General features: G+C 37.1%; 1 protein-coding gene across 2 annotated transcripts in view; it reads left to right on the top strand.

The window, feature by feature from the left end:
- The window catches only part of ATP2B1 (ATPase plasma membrane Ca2+ transporting 1), a 94,462-nt gene that overhangs the window by 3,697 nt on the left and 73,249 nt on the right, over positions 1-17,516 (top strand). For both annotated transcript variants that reach the window (XM_088141882.1, XM_088141881.1), the window contains exon 2: positions 4,422-4,562. The gene's annotated coding sequence lies outside the window, so the exon portion shown is untranslated. The remainder of the gene's footprint in view (positions 1-4,421; positions 4,563-17,516) is intronic.

Here is a 17,516-nt window from a genome sequence, read left to right as displayed (position 1 = left end):
TAAATAATGCATGTTATGAACTTGTTATGTTTCTGTAGAGTCCCATGTTTTATGTTAAAACTTATTGAAGAAAATTTAAAAATGAAAAGTGGATAAGCAGTACATTTTGATTATATTTGATTACATAATTGATTAGTTAGTTCACAAATGGTTGCAGCAGTTTGATCTATACATTTTTTGTGTTTGAGTATGACCATTCATTTTGAGATATTTACTGGTAAAAGAATAAAAACAGTTCAGTATAAAATTAACTGAAATGTATTTAATTTCTTATTTTTTAAAAATCATGCAAATCTATTTATTTTCTGAAATGTGTATTTCCCTTTACAAGTTTTCACTTGCTAAAATTTTGGTGTGATGAAGTAGGGGAACTCGATACATGCAATATGAATTTTCATTTGAAGATTGCATGAAGAAGTGCACCTGGAGATTGGCCTGTCTTAGGAAACAAAATCAGGATGATGGAAACTGCAAAATAAATATTGAAATAGTGCCTTAATTAAAGTATATAAAGTATATATAAAGTACAGGCCCAGTTGCATATGGTCTGATATTGGGAGTATATTCTCACTTCATTTTTCACTTCTGTTTTAAATTTTTTACTTTGAATAAGTAAAATTTATCTCTTACTTTTCTATGAGAATAATAAAATGGATTATCTTCCTATGCATATTGTAGGTTGTGGGCCAGATCCTTTCCAAAAATGTATAGGTTTCATTTGGTAAACTGTTGCACATTTTATGCATTATAATTAATGAAATGATATACTTGATGGTGTTATAAATACTACTGAGTTTTTGGCATTCCTAACAGCTGCCTTAGCTCTTATTTGGCCTGTGTGTAATTTGGGGATTTTAGGAACAAGTAGTGGGAACAATGGCTACCAGAAGGAGGATTTTTCACAAAGTAGTTCCCTTAGGGATTTGGTCAGTCATAAAACAAAAACTGAAGCTGAATGGTTGATGGGGATAAAGGGAAGTGACCTTGGGAACATTGGTGTCCACAGGAATCCTCACCTTTGTTCAGTCACAGATACACTCGTGGTATAGTTGTGCATGAAATGAGAAAATATTTGTTTCAGACCCAGAATAAGCAATTACATTCTGGAGATTTCTACTGAAGTATTTTGCGCCAGTCACAATTTAGTAGAACTGAAACCCAGAACACTTTTTTTGTTCCTTGTTTTGTACAAAAGGAAAAAAAGGGGGGGGGGCTTGGGCAAGTAGGGCAAGACTGGTGTATATTGCTTCTTCTCTCCTGTTAGTTCCCAGCACAGAATATCCTACTGGCCCAGCCACCCCTCTGCCACCTCTGATAATGTCCCAATGCAACATATCCCATATGATGCCCTTCCTCCGATCTTCCCAGTTCCTCCCCTTAGTTGCCATTGTCCTGGGGCTTTCCCCCCCCCACCTCGCTTGGAGCCATAAGTTCTCAGAACAAAATAGTTCTGTTCCATTCTGTGCATGGACTAAAACATCCAAAACATGCATGTTTCAGCTTGGGCACAAGACCCATCCCAAACCAGCTGTTCCATGCACCCAACATTTTACACATACTTATTTATCTTACTGCCATGCAAATTAGAGAAATGCCATATTATTTTTGTGGTAATTGAACTCAGATACCTTTGTGGTTTCTTGGGAACCGTGAGCCTGCAAATATTTTATTCAAGGCTTCACTATCAGATTGATATCTTTGGTATTACTCTCTGGCCTAGTCTTCTTGTTTCTGACTTAGATATTTAAGGAAGTAAAATAGTCAGGGTAGCAAAATATCCATTCTTGGGAAGTTTATGTCATACTGCTTTTTGCTTTTTTTTTTTAATTATTATTTGTTTTCTGTTGATTTTGTGTCATGTTTCTGTGTGAGGACTGATGTAGTTATCATTATCATTGTTAATATTGTTTTGATGGGTTTTAACTTCACCGTGGATATTTTAACTTTTATTTACGTAGCCTGTAAGCCACCAAGAGTTGTTTAATTGCAGTGAGGTAGAATTATAATAAATAAATAATATATCATCTGTCTCCAGTTATGAAATACTTGGTGCATCAGAATCAGTTAGACAAGTGAAATCATTAAGAGCCATAATTGTAGGTTTAATCATTGATATAAATCTATTTTAACAAACTTTCTTGCACATGTAACATGTCTCTCTGCTGAATGCTTATCAAAAATCTCTCTGTATTCCCCATTAACCTTCTTTGTCTTTCTTGTTCATATTTACAAGAAATATAAACAAGTTTGTTTAATCATATTATATTAAATTGACTGCAATTGGTTGAATTCACAGAACATACTAAGTTAAAATCAAGGAAGCCATTGTTTATTGTAACATGTGAATACAACTATTGCATTAGGAATTCTATTTACTTACCCAGTAGAGATTCCTCTTTCTGTGAGGATTTCTATCTACCTTTTACCCTTACTTTTCTTTGAGTTCTGTACCACACTCTTTTTTGCTTCTGAACAAGATTGCCCGTGCCATTTCCCTCTGGTTCCCCTTTATAGGTGTGTCCTTGCATCTGTTAATCCTCTGTTTCTCTCCCTCAGTATATATTCTCATTTCAGAATCCCAAGTGATCCCTCTTTCATTTCTTACTGCCATATATCTTTATCTTTGTATATTTCTGTTCCTTCTGTTCTTATTTCTGAGGCTCATTTCTGAACATACAGATACACATTGCCACTTACTGGTATTTGTACCTTAAGTCACAGTTGCTAGGTTACAAGGTAGGACCCCCTAGTTTATTTTACAATACTTCTTAACTTATTGTTTTGTAGGAACTAGGCCTTTTTCTTTCTGCTCCAAACCATTATCTCTCAACTTCCAGAACTCAATCACACACATAACAAAGCCTTTTCTCTTCCAGCAGTTTACTCAATAAGGGAACCCTGTGTTCCCAATTGGGCTGTCTCTGTGAAATGGAGATTTAGAAAAAAGTAGAAAGAGATTGGTAATAGTAGTACCTAACATAACTGAATTATTTTACAGGGCTGTGCAGTCTGGTTTACTAATAAAAGTATAAACAATAGTTTTGGAATCACCATTCCCTGAGGCCATAATTTACTTTGACACCTTTTTTGTGTGTGTGCCTTCAATTCAGTCTTGATTCCTGATGATTGGTTAGATATGTCCTTGCAGTTTTCTTGGCATAATTTTTGGAAGTGCTTTGCCATTACTTTTTTCCTAGGGCTGAGAGAAAGTGACTGGTCCAAAGTCACCGATCTGGACTAGAACTTAGTCTCCCAGTTTCTAGTCCATTGCTTTTAACCACTATGCCAAACTGGTGGTCTTAGATGCCTTATTGATTATTAATTTAAAACATTTATATCCTACTTTTGAACATGAAATATACAAATCCCCAGAATAATGGAAATAGGCTTACCAAATAATGAAAATAAAGCAATGCTTGCATTTAGGTTTATAGTCTAAAAAGACAGGATGCAAAAAGAGAAGGAGATGGCAAAGAAGAAGGAAAAGAATAGTCATTAGCTCTTAATGTTTCATGATTCTTATAATGGCCAATTGTGATGCAAATAGGCTGCTTAGAATGTCCCTAATGATGCTGGCTGGCAGTTTCAGAGCACATGGCCCTTTGGTTTGTCTTCATAGTACAATTAGTTCCAGTTTCCCCTGTGAGTTGAAGCTTAGATGATAACAGCAGCACTGAATTGCTTAGCGCCTGAACGTGCATATATAGACATGCATATATAGACATGCATGCATGCTTTGTTTTGAAACACCAATTATATGTGAAAACAAGAATGAGTGAATTGTAGACGTCATTGTTTCTTGCTAACTTTCTTGTATGTCCTAATTTGTATTACATTATGTGAACATTTAGATATGTCATTGGGGTATAGCTGCTTACTTAAAATAAAATGAACTTTATTAAAAGCATGCCTGATTTTAAATATTTTCATTTAGAATTAGATAATTTTTGTTATTTATATGTAATTTAGACATAGAGCTTGAGCTATTTTTCCAAGATAGCTCAAGCACTTATATGGCATGCACTATATTGCATTACTTACGAAGTGAGTTCAAAAGCTGGTGTTGATTTAGAGCACAGCAGCAAAGTTGACTATGAGTGCACTCTATAAATGCATATTAAGCAGGCATTCTTGCGAGAGATATGACTATGTCCTCTTTTTAATCCTCTACTCCAAGGACTTAGCTGATTTAGATTTCCAATTTAGTGCAACCTAGTAGTTCAGCCACAGATTTTTAAACAAGGATTTCTAACCAAATTGGCTGTAGCAGTAGTTGGGAAAGGCTCTTTGTGGCTTTGAGAAGTAGGACTGATTTATGTCTCAGATCTAAGATAATAGGAAGAACCTCAACGACTAAGCATTAAGATAAACATTTTTTGTGACCTTGGCAGACAAGTTGATCTTTTTCCCTCTTCTGATAGCTTTTCAGATAAACAATGAAGTTAGAAAACTGACAGTATCTGCAGTCAACCCATTGTTCAACGCAGTAAGCTTCTGAGTCTAAGGGAGCAAGCTGATTCATTTGAATCTAAGGCTGATATCCTGAAGAGGCAAAGGGACTGGTAAGTAAGGCCTTCAGAAATGGATGACAATGACAAAAAAATAAAATAATTTCTTAGAAGGAATTCATTCCTTTGGAACAAACTGTTAATGTCTTGTATAAATGATGGAGGCAGAACAGCAATTCAGTCTTTAGAGAACATGCTGAATTTGGGATTGGGTGTATAGACCACTTGATTAATTGCCTGTTTAGTATGAACATCACAAATGTCAAATATCATTTAGCAAAATTGGTAGAAAGTGTTGTAATGGTGCACATTGGCAGTGATGTGGGGAAATGAACTCAGTCAAGTCAAATTTAGGTTTGTCAGAAGTGAGGTCAGCTTTTTAAAAAATCGCTACCATTTCTATGCGTATGCACAGCTAGATGAGTAAAGCTGAAAGTTTCAGTGTAGGGTTGTTGTTACAATTATACAGGAAGGAATTAAATATTGTAGGGTTAGAACAGTATTTTAGAACAAACTGGGCTTGTGTGAAAGGACTATCTGCCACATAAACAAGAATAAAACGAGACTGCTACTTTTTCTTAAGAACAGGAAAGTAATTGGGCATTTTTTTCAACTAAATCTTGAAGGACAGCTAACAGAAACTAGAGATGTTTTGGTTTGGGTTGAATCATCTCTACATAAGAGCAAAAATGTTTTCATCCTCATCTAGAGATTTTCCAAATAGGGACAAGGTAGAATTAAGTTTTAAACAAATACTAAAACATGGTTGCCTCATGTTAAAGAGGTAAAAGTTCACAAGAGTAATTGCCCATGTTACAGACGTTTGGAGAGGAACATCATATATATTTTTTTCTTATGCTAATGTTAGAAGCTTCTGAACTAAATTGGAGAATTGTAGCGCTCAAATCTGAAGAAGAAAATAAATATAGCAGGCATAGTGCATGTCTGGTAAATGAGGAAAAGTAGTTAAATATAATTCTTGCTTGATAAAAATATTGTAAAGACTGAAAAGCGCATATTTTATTTGGTAGCACATATATGTCAAAAACAGTATGGTACTTAAGCCTGTTCAAAATAAGTGTGATCTGTGTCCAGGTTTGAAATGAAGCATTGAAGTTATGCTCTCTACCTTATGAAGCTTCAAGGTAGGTCAATCCACTAGACTGGCTGCTTTCTTTTCCTCAAGGAAAGTAGCTTCTGCAAATGTGCAGAAGACTGCAAAAAGGCCACCAAAAAGTGGCTAAAATGCTACGGCTGCTCCAGCTAGGAAGTAAATTACATGCCACTTAACAGGTTTGCTTTGATAGAGTTATTCACGTGAATCACTTAGGTACTTTATCAAGAAGTATAAATGCTCCTGAAACTTTGCCTAGCCCAGCCCTAATAGTATTAAACTGGATGCCTCAAATGTGGAAGACAGCTCTGTACAATCTGGGATATGCTATTTACCTCGAGAATTTTGAGTAAATTACTATGGTAACCCTGCATTTGGAAATGAAATAACATCATCCAAAGGAGAAACAGGCATTATTTTTAGATATTCTAAATCCATGGTTCCTAACTTTCAAATCCCACCAATCTATCAAAGTATTTGTATTCCAGCCCAATAGACCTTACTTTTCTGAGAACATTCCTTTGTTTACAGGAATTCTGTTATTTATCAGTTATGGCGAGATACAAGGATATATGATTGCAGTACTATTATTTAGAATACATTTTATTGCTATGATTTTAAAACTTAAACATAATTTCATTAGTAGCTGAAAGAAAATGCCAAAAGGTAAAGCTGAGAAGCAGTTGACATTGTATGTAATAGTAGTTTTATGAGATATTTGCTGCTTTGCCAGAAATAAACAAGGAAAGCAATAGGAGAAACTGAGGAGGAAAGCTTACTTTGCTTCTTTTAGTTGCTGGCAAAATAGCAAAAGGGTGAAAAGATTTATGGGAGCTCAGCTGTTGTAGTCAGAAAGAATTGGGAGCAAGGAAGAGGCAAGCTACTGCTTGTCTGGGTCACCCATTGCCCCTTTCCTTCTTCGTTGCTTTGCATCAAGATAAGAAACTATGCAGGAAAAGCTTCCCTTGCCTCTTGCAGCTGCTTGCAAAATAGTTTTTGAAGCAGTTCAAACAAAAGAATACACAGAAGCAATGGAAACTCTGACAACTCAGCATGGAATAGTTGTAAGTTTGTGGCCATATTGCTGACTACATGCATGTCCCATTACTGGCTGGTTGAAAAACTTTGTTCTGAAAGACTTTGTTTTAGAATTGTGCTCATGAAGCCAACTACAAGAGCAGTGATCCCAAGACTTAATCCTCAGTCATGCCCTGGATTTCCTGCCAGATATAAGTGTTCTTGAATAGGCTGGAAATGGTGATCACAGTGGTATGAAATATTAAATCTCCTTCAAATTCTGCAAAAATACAATTCTCAGTATTGTTCACAGTTGCCTCTATTTAGTAAAAGAAGTTGAAAGGAATATATATATGTGCTTCATGTTCAGAAAAATACCACCAATGCCAGAGTTGCCATCATTGTACAATTTTTCACGTGGGCCAGATATAGCAAAGTATACTGAAGTAATTTATTATTCTCTGAATTTTGTGAAGACCTTTGCTTGTTACATTTGTATTCTTCAACTTATTTGTGATTTTATATTTCATGTTTATTGCATCTGTAGCAATGCATGAATTGGTGTAAGAACATGATGGAGGCAAAGATGGTTTGCAAGGATAGAAAGCTATGGAGAGGTGTAGTTAATAGTATTGGTATAAACTACAGTCAATGTTTACTTCCTTTTTTCCCCTTTATTTCCTGTCTCCTGCCTAAAATGTATTTTCCTCAGCACTTCTTTTTCTGTACTTTGCAAAATGCTGTTGTGGCCAAAACCATGCTTACCCTGCAAAAAAGCATAGCATGATTAGCATGCGTGTATATTTGGTGTACAGATAGTTCTCGACCTATGACCATTTGGTCATAGGTTCCCCAGAAAGTCAATGGGGAAGTTCTCAGGGAAGGTTGCAAGTCACTGAGGTAAGTCTCCCCCACCTGGGCATTCTCCCCCAGCCCCTCTATGCTTGGGCCATGCCTGCCACTTGCACACCCCTGTTCACCCTCCCTGACCTGTGTGGCACCTTGTGCACCCTCACACACCCTCTCTGACCTGCGCCACACCTCATGCATTGTCCCTGATCCTGTATCGCACCTCTCACTTGCACCCTTGCATACCCTCCCTGAGCCACGCAGTACTTCTCACACACCCTCTCATATCCTCCCTGACCTGCACCATGCCTCTTGCGTGCCCTCTCTGACCCTCCTGCGCACCCTCGCTTCCTCCCCCACCTGGCAGCAGCAACTTACCTGCCTGTGCGCCTGAGACTTGTAGCCTTCTGCCAGCTTCCCCACTGATTTTGGCTGTGGGAAGCTGGCAGGAAGTTGCCTTGCCTAACAGCCGTGGGATTCAGTTAACGATGGCAACCAGGACTGCAGGGATTACCGTCATTAAGCGACCACATCACTGAGCAACGGAAATTCTGGTCCCAATTGCTGGCAGAAGTTGAGGACTACCTGTATTTTTCATAAATTTCTGGTTTCATATTTTCAATTTCTCTGAGTGATACATGTATATTAGGAGGCCCAGATATAAATTTTGCTTTGAACAGAAGGGTAACAAAGAATGTTTAAAGTTATTCCATATAGTAAGTACTATGTTCAAATTGACTTCTGTTGGCATTTGTTTTTCTGATGTGGCAAACCATTGCCTCAATATATTTAATCATGAATTTCCTTTTTCTCCTAAGGTAATATACATAAAATAATGTGGAAATGGCCTAATATAAAAAAAGTTGGTTTTGACAATCTCAAATGTGTGATTAAAGAAATCTTACTTAACTGCAAATTTTTCAGATTAAACCTGCATAAATTTGGATGTGAAGAAAAATAAGTTTATTTTTAGATGACATGTGTGAATGTTACAATTATCCTATTAAAAATGTTTTCCAGTTCCTCTTGCAAATGAAGGAATGACTGCTGTTAACTTTTTTTATTTGTAATTTTTATAAATGCCAATTTTGCAGTGATTATGCTTGGATAAACAATACAGGTTTAATCTGTTTTATTAATCAGAATATATTATCTTTAACTGGACAACTGAATTAGTATGGTGGTCATAGTATAACGGATCTACTTAGAGTTTAATATCAGCTTCAGACAGTAAGGTAATTAAAATGTATTTGTCCAGTTACAAAAGACAGCTCGATACAGGTAGTCCTTGTTTAGCTACTGCTGTTGGGAACAGCATCTTGGTCATTAAGCAAAGCAGTTGCTGCAGGAAACCACAACTGTGCTCATGATCTTACTTCACCTTTCCTTTGCTTTACAGACCTGCGAAGATCATAAATATGAGAGTTGGTTGCAAAGTTACTTTTTCATCACCATCGTTACTGCAAACCATTGCTAAATGAGTCAGTCGCTAAACAAGGACTACCTGTATTTGAAGAGTATACTTTGAGTTGATGATTGTAGTTTGGCTTTGGCCAATTACCAAGACAGGCATGTGTTTAAGAGCAGAACTGTTACTGCTTCAGTTCACCTTTGGATAATTTGCTCCCCTTCATTTGAAACAATCCAAAACTATTTTGAGATAATGGCTTACATATCTAGTAAGCAATTAAACTCTCTGCATTTGAAAAGTTAATTAGGAGACACTTAAATTTGAAATTCACTCTTTTAAAGGTAGCAGTACTTCAGTCATGGCCCTGCAGTAACATAATTTGAGCATGTATGGTGTGAATGGTCATTCAGCAAGCTGCATGAACTTCCAAGTCCACAATTTCTGATTTTACTGAGCTGGTGTCAAAGAAAGTTGATGGCAATATACCCTATTTCCACTGGGGCCATTTTTAGCTTTTATTTTAAATAAATAAAATCACCCTTAAAATTGCCTCCAAATTTCTGCTCTGACCATCTATCACTATATTTGACTCATTTTCCTCTTCCACAGACCTTGGAAGCCAAAGTAGTTTTTAACAAATGCATTCCAAATCAAAAAAATTACATCCTTTTGTTCAGAGTGGCTTTAAAAACTCTTCTTTTACAGGTTGCCATGGCTAAGGTTAGCATTTTTTAAAAAGTCTTCCAAAAACTTACTGGGCAACGGAGGGATAAAAAGTGCCATGCTGGTATTCAGCAAGAAGTTACATACAGTAGAGTCTCATTTAACCGACCTTCGCTTATCCAATATTCCGTCTTATCCGACGCTCCTAAAAAAAACACAACACACATAAATCAGCGACAAGAAAAGTGTGCCGCTTGTTTGTGAGTGTGAGTGTACTCTTTCTTGTTGTTCCTGGCGGTGCAGCACCGCAACGCAAAAATCGATTGCAACAGGCGCAGCGGATCGTTTTTTTTTTTTACCGCACTCAAATCGTTACTGTGTATTATCCGACATTTTCGCTCATCTGATGTTCTGCCGGCCCGTTTATGTCGGATAAGCGAGACTCTACTGTATCTGGTAAATTTGACTACATCATGTTGTCAAAAACTCTGGCTCTTTAAACTGTTACAAACTTGACATTTAAACAACACATGAAGCAGAACTGACAATTGTGGTTGTTGTTTTTTTTTTTTTGAAGTACAGGAAATAGCAACCAGCTGAATAAAATACAACTGATAAGGGTGTGAGGAAATTGTTATCAAGTTCCCGATTATTCCTTCCGTTTCTGATGTTCAGGTTGGGAGTTCTGCTGCTTTGTAACTTAAACATCACAGGCATACTTGGAAAAAAAAATCAACAAGCTTGAGGTTCACAAAAATATTACGAATTAGGTCTGTGCAAAGCATTTGAAATAAATACTTTGCAATATGGGGAGCCATGAATGAAGCATCTTTCATTGAATAGTTAAAGTAGTCACATCTTGTGTAAGGCTCACATAGCTGTTCTAGAAGCTGTAGTTTACCCCTTAAGTACTATATGGGAGAAAAACTAAGCAGTGCAGTGTGGACAGAGCATACATGATGGTTATGTAATGCTGGCTGATAAGGTGTGGGGGACAAATAGAAAATTAGGGCAAGAACTTACCAAATTTGGGTATTATGAGGGTGAGCTAGAATTAGAATAGGATAATACTACACCTCAACATTTTTGCTACAAATCCCGCTTTTACCTTTTAAGACCTTTTTTAATATTAATGTTGGTATTTATGAACTGGGATATATGTCAATTATAATATATAAAATTTTATATATAATATTTTCATTTTGTAAATGAAAATACAAACCTGAAAGCTTTCTTTAATACATACACCATATTAGCAGCAGATTGATCACCATATTAGTAACAATTAAATGAGTCCATTGCTAGTTCAAAAATCACAGTCAGAGTTCTCAACAATAGTTCCTCCTCAAACTGAAGAAAGGTATCAAGTGGCATTCTAACGAGGTTCAGTCCTAAGCCCTATATTCTTCAACTTTTTTATCAGTAACTTGGTTGGAGAGATGCTGGGAATACTTACTAAATTTGCCAAAGACTCAGAGTTGGCTGGAATAGCTAATATGGTGAAAATTCAAAGCTACAGTGGGGCAAAAAAGTATTTAGTCAGCCACCGATTGTGCAAGTTCTCCCACTTAAAAAGATGAGAGAGGCCTGTAATTTTCATCATAGGTATACCTCAACTATGAGAGACAAGATGGGGAAAAAAATCCAGAAAATCACATTGTCTGATTTTTAAAGAATTTATTTGCAAATCATGGTGGAAAATAAGTATTTGGTCAATATCAAAAGTTCATCTCAATACTTTGTTATATATCCTTTGTTGGCAATGACAGAGGTCAAACGTTTTCTGTAAGTCTTCACGAGGTTTTCACACACTGTTGCTGGTATTTTGGCCCATTCCTCCATGCAGATCTCCTCTAGAGCAGTGATGTTTTGGGCTGTTGCTGGGCAACACGGACTTTCAACTCCCTCCAAAGGTTTTCCATGGGGTTGAGTTCTGGAGACTGGCTAGGCCACTCCAGGACCTTGAAATGCTTCTTACGAAGCCACTCCTTCGTTGCCCAGGCGGTGTGTTATCATTGTCATGCTGAAAGACCCAGCCACGTTTCATGTTCAATGCCCTTGCTGATGGAAGGAGGTGTTCACTCAAAATCTCACAATACATGGCCCCATTCATTCTTTCCTTTACACGGATCAGTCGTCCTGGTCCCTTTGCAGACAAACAGCCCCAAAGCATGATGTTTCCACCCCCATGCTTCACAGTAGGTATGGTGTTCTTTGGATGCAACTCAGCATTCTCTCTCCTCCAAACACGACAAGTTGAATTTAGACCAAAACGTTCTACTTTGGTTTCATCTGACCATATGACATTCTCCCAATCCTCTTCTGGATCATCCAAATGCTCTCTAGCAAACTTCAGACAGGCCCGGACATGTACTGGCTTAAGCAGGGGGACACGTCTGGCACTGCAGGATTTGAGTCCCTGGTGGCGTAGTATGTTACTGATGGTAGCCTTTGTTACTTTGGTCCCAGCTCTCTGCAGGTCATTCACTAGGTCCCCCCGTGTGGTTCTGGGATTTTTGCTCACCGTTCTTGTGATCATTTTGACCCCACGGGGTAAGATCTTGCATGGAGCCCCAGATCAAGGGAGATTATCAGTGGTCTTGTATGTCTTCCATTGTCTAATTATTGCTCCCACAGTTGATTTCTTCACACCAAGCTGCTTGCCTATTGTAGATTCAGTCTTCCCAGCCTGGTGCAGGTCTACAATTTTGTTTCTGATGTCCTTCGACAGCTCTTTGGTCTTGGCCATAGTGGAGTTTGGAGTGTGACTGTTTGAGGTTGTGGACAGGTGTCTTTTATACTGATAACAAGGTCAAGCAGGTGCCATTACTACAGGTAACGAGTGGAGGACAGAGGAGCCCCTTAAAGAAGTAGTTACAGATCTGTGAGAGCCAGACATCTTGCTTGTTTGTAGGTGACCAAATACTTATTTTCCACCATGATTTGCAAATAAATTCTTTAAAAATCAGACAATGTGATTTTCTGGATTTTTTCCCCCATTTTGTCTTCATAGTTGAGGTATACCTATGATGAAAATTACAGGCCTCTCTCATCTTTTTAAGTGGGAGAACTTGCACAATTGGTGGCTGACTAAATACTTTTTTGCCCCACTGTATCTTAATAGATTAGATAGGTTAGATAAAATAACAGAATTAAATTTAATAGACTTGCAGAATTTTGTCCTTATGACCCAGATCAAATGCACAGGTATATAATGGCTGATACTTGACTTGATAATAGTGTGAGAAAAATGAATCTTTGTGTCTTGTGTTTTGATCCCACAATAGTACTTGTGAAAAACATTATGGAATAGTAGAGGGTTGCAAATTGAATATATGAGTCAGTAGTATGATTGTCAGATGAATTTTTTATGTTGCTTCAACAGAAGTATAGTTTCCAAGTTACAGGAAGTAACAGTTCTGTTTTATTTGGTGTTTGGTCAGACTACCGTCTTAAGTACTGTGTCAAGCTCTGGGTGTTGTACCACACAGAAGATTCAGACAAACTGGAACAGGTTGATAGAAGGTCACTGAGAATTATCAGGGGACTTTCAAGTCCTTTGAAGAAAGATTGAACGAACTGGAATGTTTAACCTTGAAAAATGAAAAAAAAAAAAAGACTCTGGTAGAGTATTATGGCACTCTTCAAATAGATGAAAGGATATTATACATAATAAGTTGTAATCCAAGTGGAGGATATAATACAACAAATATAAGTTAGAAAAAGACAAATTGATAATGAAAACAATTAGCCAGAAAAGTGGTAAGATCTCCTTCTCTAGATAGCAGAGGTTAGACGGTCACATTGCACTCTGAGCCACCCAAGGTTGTCTGTATGGCTCAGCTGCCCAGGTTATACTGGACAATTTTACTGTAGAGTGGTACATAAAGCAGCACAAAATCCACCTTCTTTTACAGTTTATATGACAGATTTGGCATGTGTGCATCCATCATTAAATATTCATCATGGCAGTCCATATACCAACTGAGCTATACAAGAACAGCTACGCATGAATGGAACCAACATTAGTCAGCTGTGGTTGTCCTTAAATCCCATTGGAACAATACCAAGATGACAAGAGTCAGAAAATGGTTAATCTTTTGCAGTAGGAATGGCCTAACATTCTTGCTTCCCCTCCCCCAAATCTTTTGGTGATGTTTTTATTTCTTCTTGGTCCAGATCCCTGTTTTAATTTCCCCCCCCCCCCCATTTCCCTGCTGATTAGAGTCCTGGTGAAGATAAATAAGGATTCAAGAGACTGCATTGTCATCACATCTTGGTGGTCTCTGTAGCTGTGGTTCACTGTAGCTGTTGCTGTATCCTGGCTGTACTCTGCCTTTTGAGCTGACCATATCTCTTCTTCATCAGGGACAAGTCTTCAATCCAAATGTTGATTCCTTCTGTGGTACAAGTTGGATTATTTGATTCCAAAGTCTCTCTGAACAGAGTACAACAGGTTATACTCACTCTCAGAAGCCTCCCACAAGGGATTTCTGTGCAACTAAATGGAAATCCTTTGATGATCTCCAGAAAATAGCAATATAATCCTCTGCAATATCAGGTCCCTCATTTTTTTCTTTTTATTGCATTTGAAATAAAGATTTGGCTTTCTCCAGTAAAAGTATGCCTTGTAGCTACATTCTATTGTTCCTTTATTGGGCAGAGGGTTTTTATCCCTCTCTTATCCTGCTAATGAATTGTTTCATGAAAAGCATACACCATCTTCATCATTCAGTATCCCCACTGTTTTTGGAGCATTTCCCTCAACCTCCCAGTGTTAATGTTAAAGCCACTGAGCTCACCTGTATCATCTCAATTCACCTTGTCTCATGGAAAATAACCTTTTGATAGCTGTGATATAAGTTTGCTGACTTCAAGAAGTGTGTGTCTTACAAAGATCCTTGTTTTCTACAGGGACAAAGTGCCCCTTTACCCATATATTTCCTTTCAAAATCAATATTGACCTTTCATTAATTGCCTACCCTTTTTCCGAGCCTTAAAGCACCATTTGGAACATTGCTTCATGCTTCATTCTTTGGTTCTTCATAATACTTTCACTTGTTACCTGGATTATAAAGTAATGTTTTGCAGGAACCAATGTTTATTCCTGACGTTCCAAGGTCTGTCTAAACATGTAGCCTTTACCACCAGTATTTATTCATATAGATGGTGCTGGCCATCAAATTTTTGCCATGAGCTGGCCAAACAGCTATTCCTCATCCAGATTTATACTCCCACTACAAGATTGACAACAGTATTGGTAGCCTTCTTCCAGAATATTTCCCTATGGTTTTATACATGATATCACTGTATGCTGAGTCCTCTAACTTCATCCATATATAAGACTTTGGTTCCCAGAGATAGCAACCTTTGGAAGGACTGTCATTCTTTGGTCACTTTATGATAATCAGACTCATTTCCATTTAAAAAGTTTTCTATGCATCCATGTGTGTGACTCACAGGACAGTAAGAATGAACACATACTAATCTTTAACTGAGAGCTTAGTATAGTATAGTGATTAAGATATTGAACTAAAACTAAGAAAACTCAGATTAAAATCCATACTCAGCCATGGAAGCTCACTAGGTTAGTTTGATTATCATAAAGTGACCAAAGAACGACAGTATATATGGATATATGGATGGAATTGAAACATCTTTATTATGGTCTTTGACCAGCACTACAAATGGGGGTGGGGTGGAGCGACACCAGATTTGCTACAGAACCCCGTCCCCCCCCAAAAAAACCCTGTCATAAAAGAATAGAACACATCTATGCAAAAGCCTTGCACAGTTGTGTGGCTCGGTAAGGGTCTAGCTCCCTAAAGCCATAAGGACAAGTCTCTGAGGGTAAGGAGTATCATGAAGTCTACCCACCAACAGTGCAGAAGGAATAAAACGGACTCTAGAAAAAGACATGCTATACTTAGTGTTAGATTGCGTAAAATACCCTGCAGCGGACAGCTTGTGGCAGTCTAACACTTGGAAATAAAATTCAGAAACACTGATAAGATCATTCTGATGATCAATGTCCCTAATTCGTTCCTTTACCATTGATTTGGCTTCCATAATGGCTAATGCCCTATATATTCAGGAGAAAGCCTGAGACTACATAATTCCTCCATATAATGAGATTGGTAGCTGTGAACAGCAGGTGACTTGAGCTGGTTACTCAGCCCAATCTGCTCACAGAATTATTGTTTTGGAGGGAGAAAATAGTGCTAGATATACTGACTTGACCTCCTGGAGGAAAGGAAATTTTTATTTATATTATGTATGCATTATGCTACCATATTATGCAAGCATTTTTCCCAGTGGCTTAAAAATTAAAATGTGGTTTATGTTGCTGTCACGCTAAACAATTAAGGCAGAAGTGAGCAGAAGTAAGATAGTTGAAAGTTTGGTACAATTCAGCCATTGGTATTTTACAACATTAACATTCTTGAATTTTTAGTAACCAGAAATAATATGAAAGAGTACTAGAAATTAAATTATTAGAAACTGGAATATTTGTTTATTCTGTCTGTATACTTCCCTCATCTACAGGGACTCCCAGTTGTTAACAATACTAGAATTATATACATAGCATAATTAAAGCATTAGTGGTAAACATTAAATTAATAAAACATTAAAGCATTAGTGGTAAACATTAAATTTAATGAAATTAATTAAATACAGAAAAAATAGCTGAAAAGCACAGATACAGTGGTATTCTAATTTCCAAACATCCTCCAGAAGAACTCTGTTTTTCCAGACAGCTATCAGTGAGGGAGTTAATTTAACTTATTTTGATACCTGCCTTGGAAATACCTAAACTGTGAAACAAGCCACTTTTCAGTTTTTAAGTTTTGGGCTGTTTGGATTATAATTCAAACAGAAGAGTCTACACATGTTGGTTTGCTTTTAAGGGCCATATAAAAAATGGAAACTTCAAATCTTCCTCTCACTTTTCCTAAGATGGAGAGCATGTGCTGTTACAATTTTCTGCTTGAAAATAGAACAAAAACATATTTTGTTCTTGCACTTTTTCTGTACTTGACTGAGGGGAGGAGTAACTTTTTGGTTTATCTATCTACCAAACAGTTCTTGGCTTGTATTCCAGTTTTAAGCTGTGAGGGGATGACTAATCAAACAACTGATAAAACACCATGTCTCCACCATTTAAGCTGGGATGAAAGCTGGCCATCCATCATATCTAATGCATCTATATATTTAATATAAACTGATGTGTTGATCCCAATTTAAGCATGTTCATGTTGGGATCTTCAGAGAATATCCATAGGATTTGTTTCAAGAAGCATGAAGCAGAGATAAATTTGGTATTTTGGGCAATATAAAAATCTTAAGTGTGGGTTTTATAGTATATTAAAGTATAAAGTATCCACAAAAGTTCTTCAATATCAGCAAATGAAAAATCTTCTTAGGCAGGCTTGTCATAACTCTGATTTTAGTGATAAGCGTGTAAGAGAAAACCATTCCGTTAATGGCAGGCACATGTAAGAATGTAGTGGAAAAAGTTTAGTATATTCTGTGTGGTAGGATAAGCTGAGCTGGTAAATCAGATACCAGGTTGTAAGAAATAATTGTATAGTAGAGTTCTTAAGGTAGTATTTGGAAGATTAGGAGATCTAAGAGTAGTTTTGCACATTATGTTATGAGCGTTATCCTTCTGACCCAGTGCTTACTAGTTTTGTCTTGAGGAATAACCTGATGTTACAGAGTGGTTCACAAGAAAGCATGAAAATTAAGTTGACCAAAATTGTATATGGTATTCCAGAATAGTTGTACCATAGTTAAGGAATTTATCAGTGTTTGAATTTTTACTTTCTGCCCCTTTCCTAATGATTCCTAGCATGAGATTTGCTTTTTCCACAGCTGCTGCACATTGAGTTGGCAGTTAACTGAGCTATCCACTATGACTCACACATTTCTTTCCTGGTTAATTACAGGCAGC

Source organism: Python bivittatus, unplaced genomic scaffold, assembly GCF_059951505.1.
Source record: "Python bivittatus isolate LINGU-HERP-01145 unplaced genomic scaffold, Pbiv_v1 ctg000330_np1212, whole genome shotgun sequence".
In the NCBI taxonomy this organism is placed as follows: domain Eukaryota; kingdom Metazoa; phylum Chordata; class Lepidosauria; order Squamata; family Pythonidae; genus Python; species Python bivittatus.
Note: the sequence above shows the minus strand (reverse complement) of the source record. Positions and strands in the feature narration are given on the sequence as shown.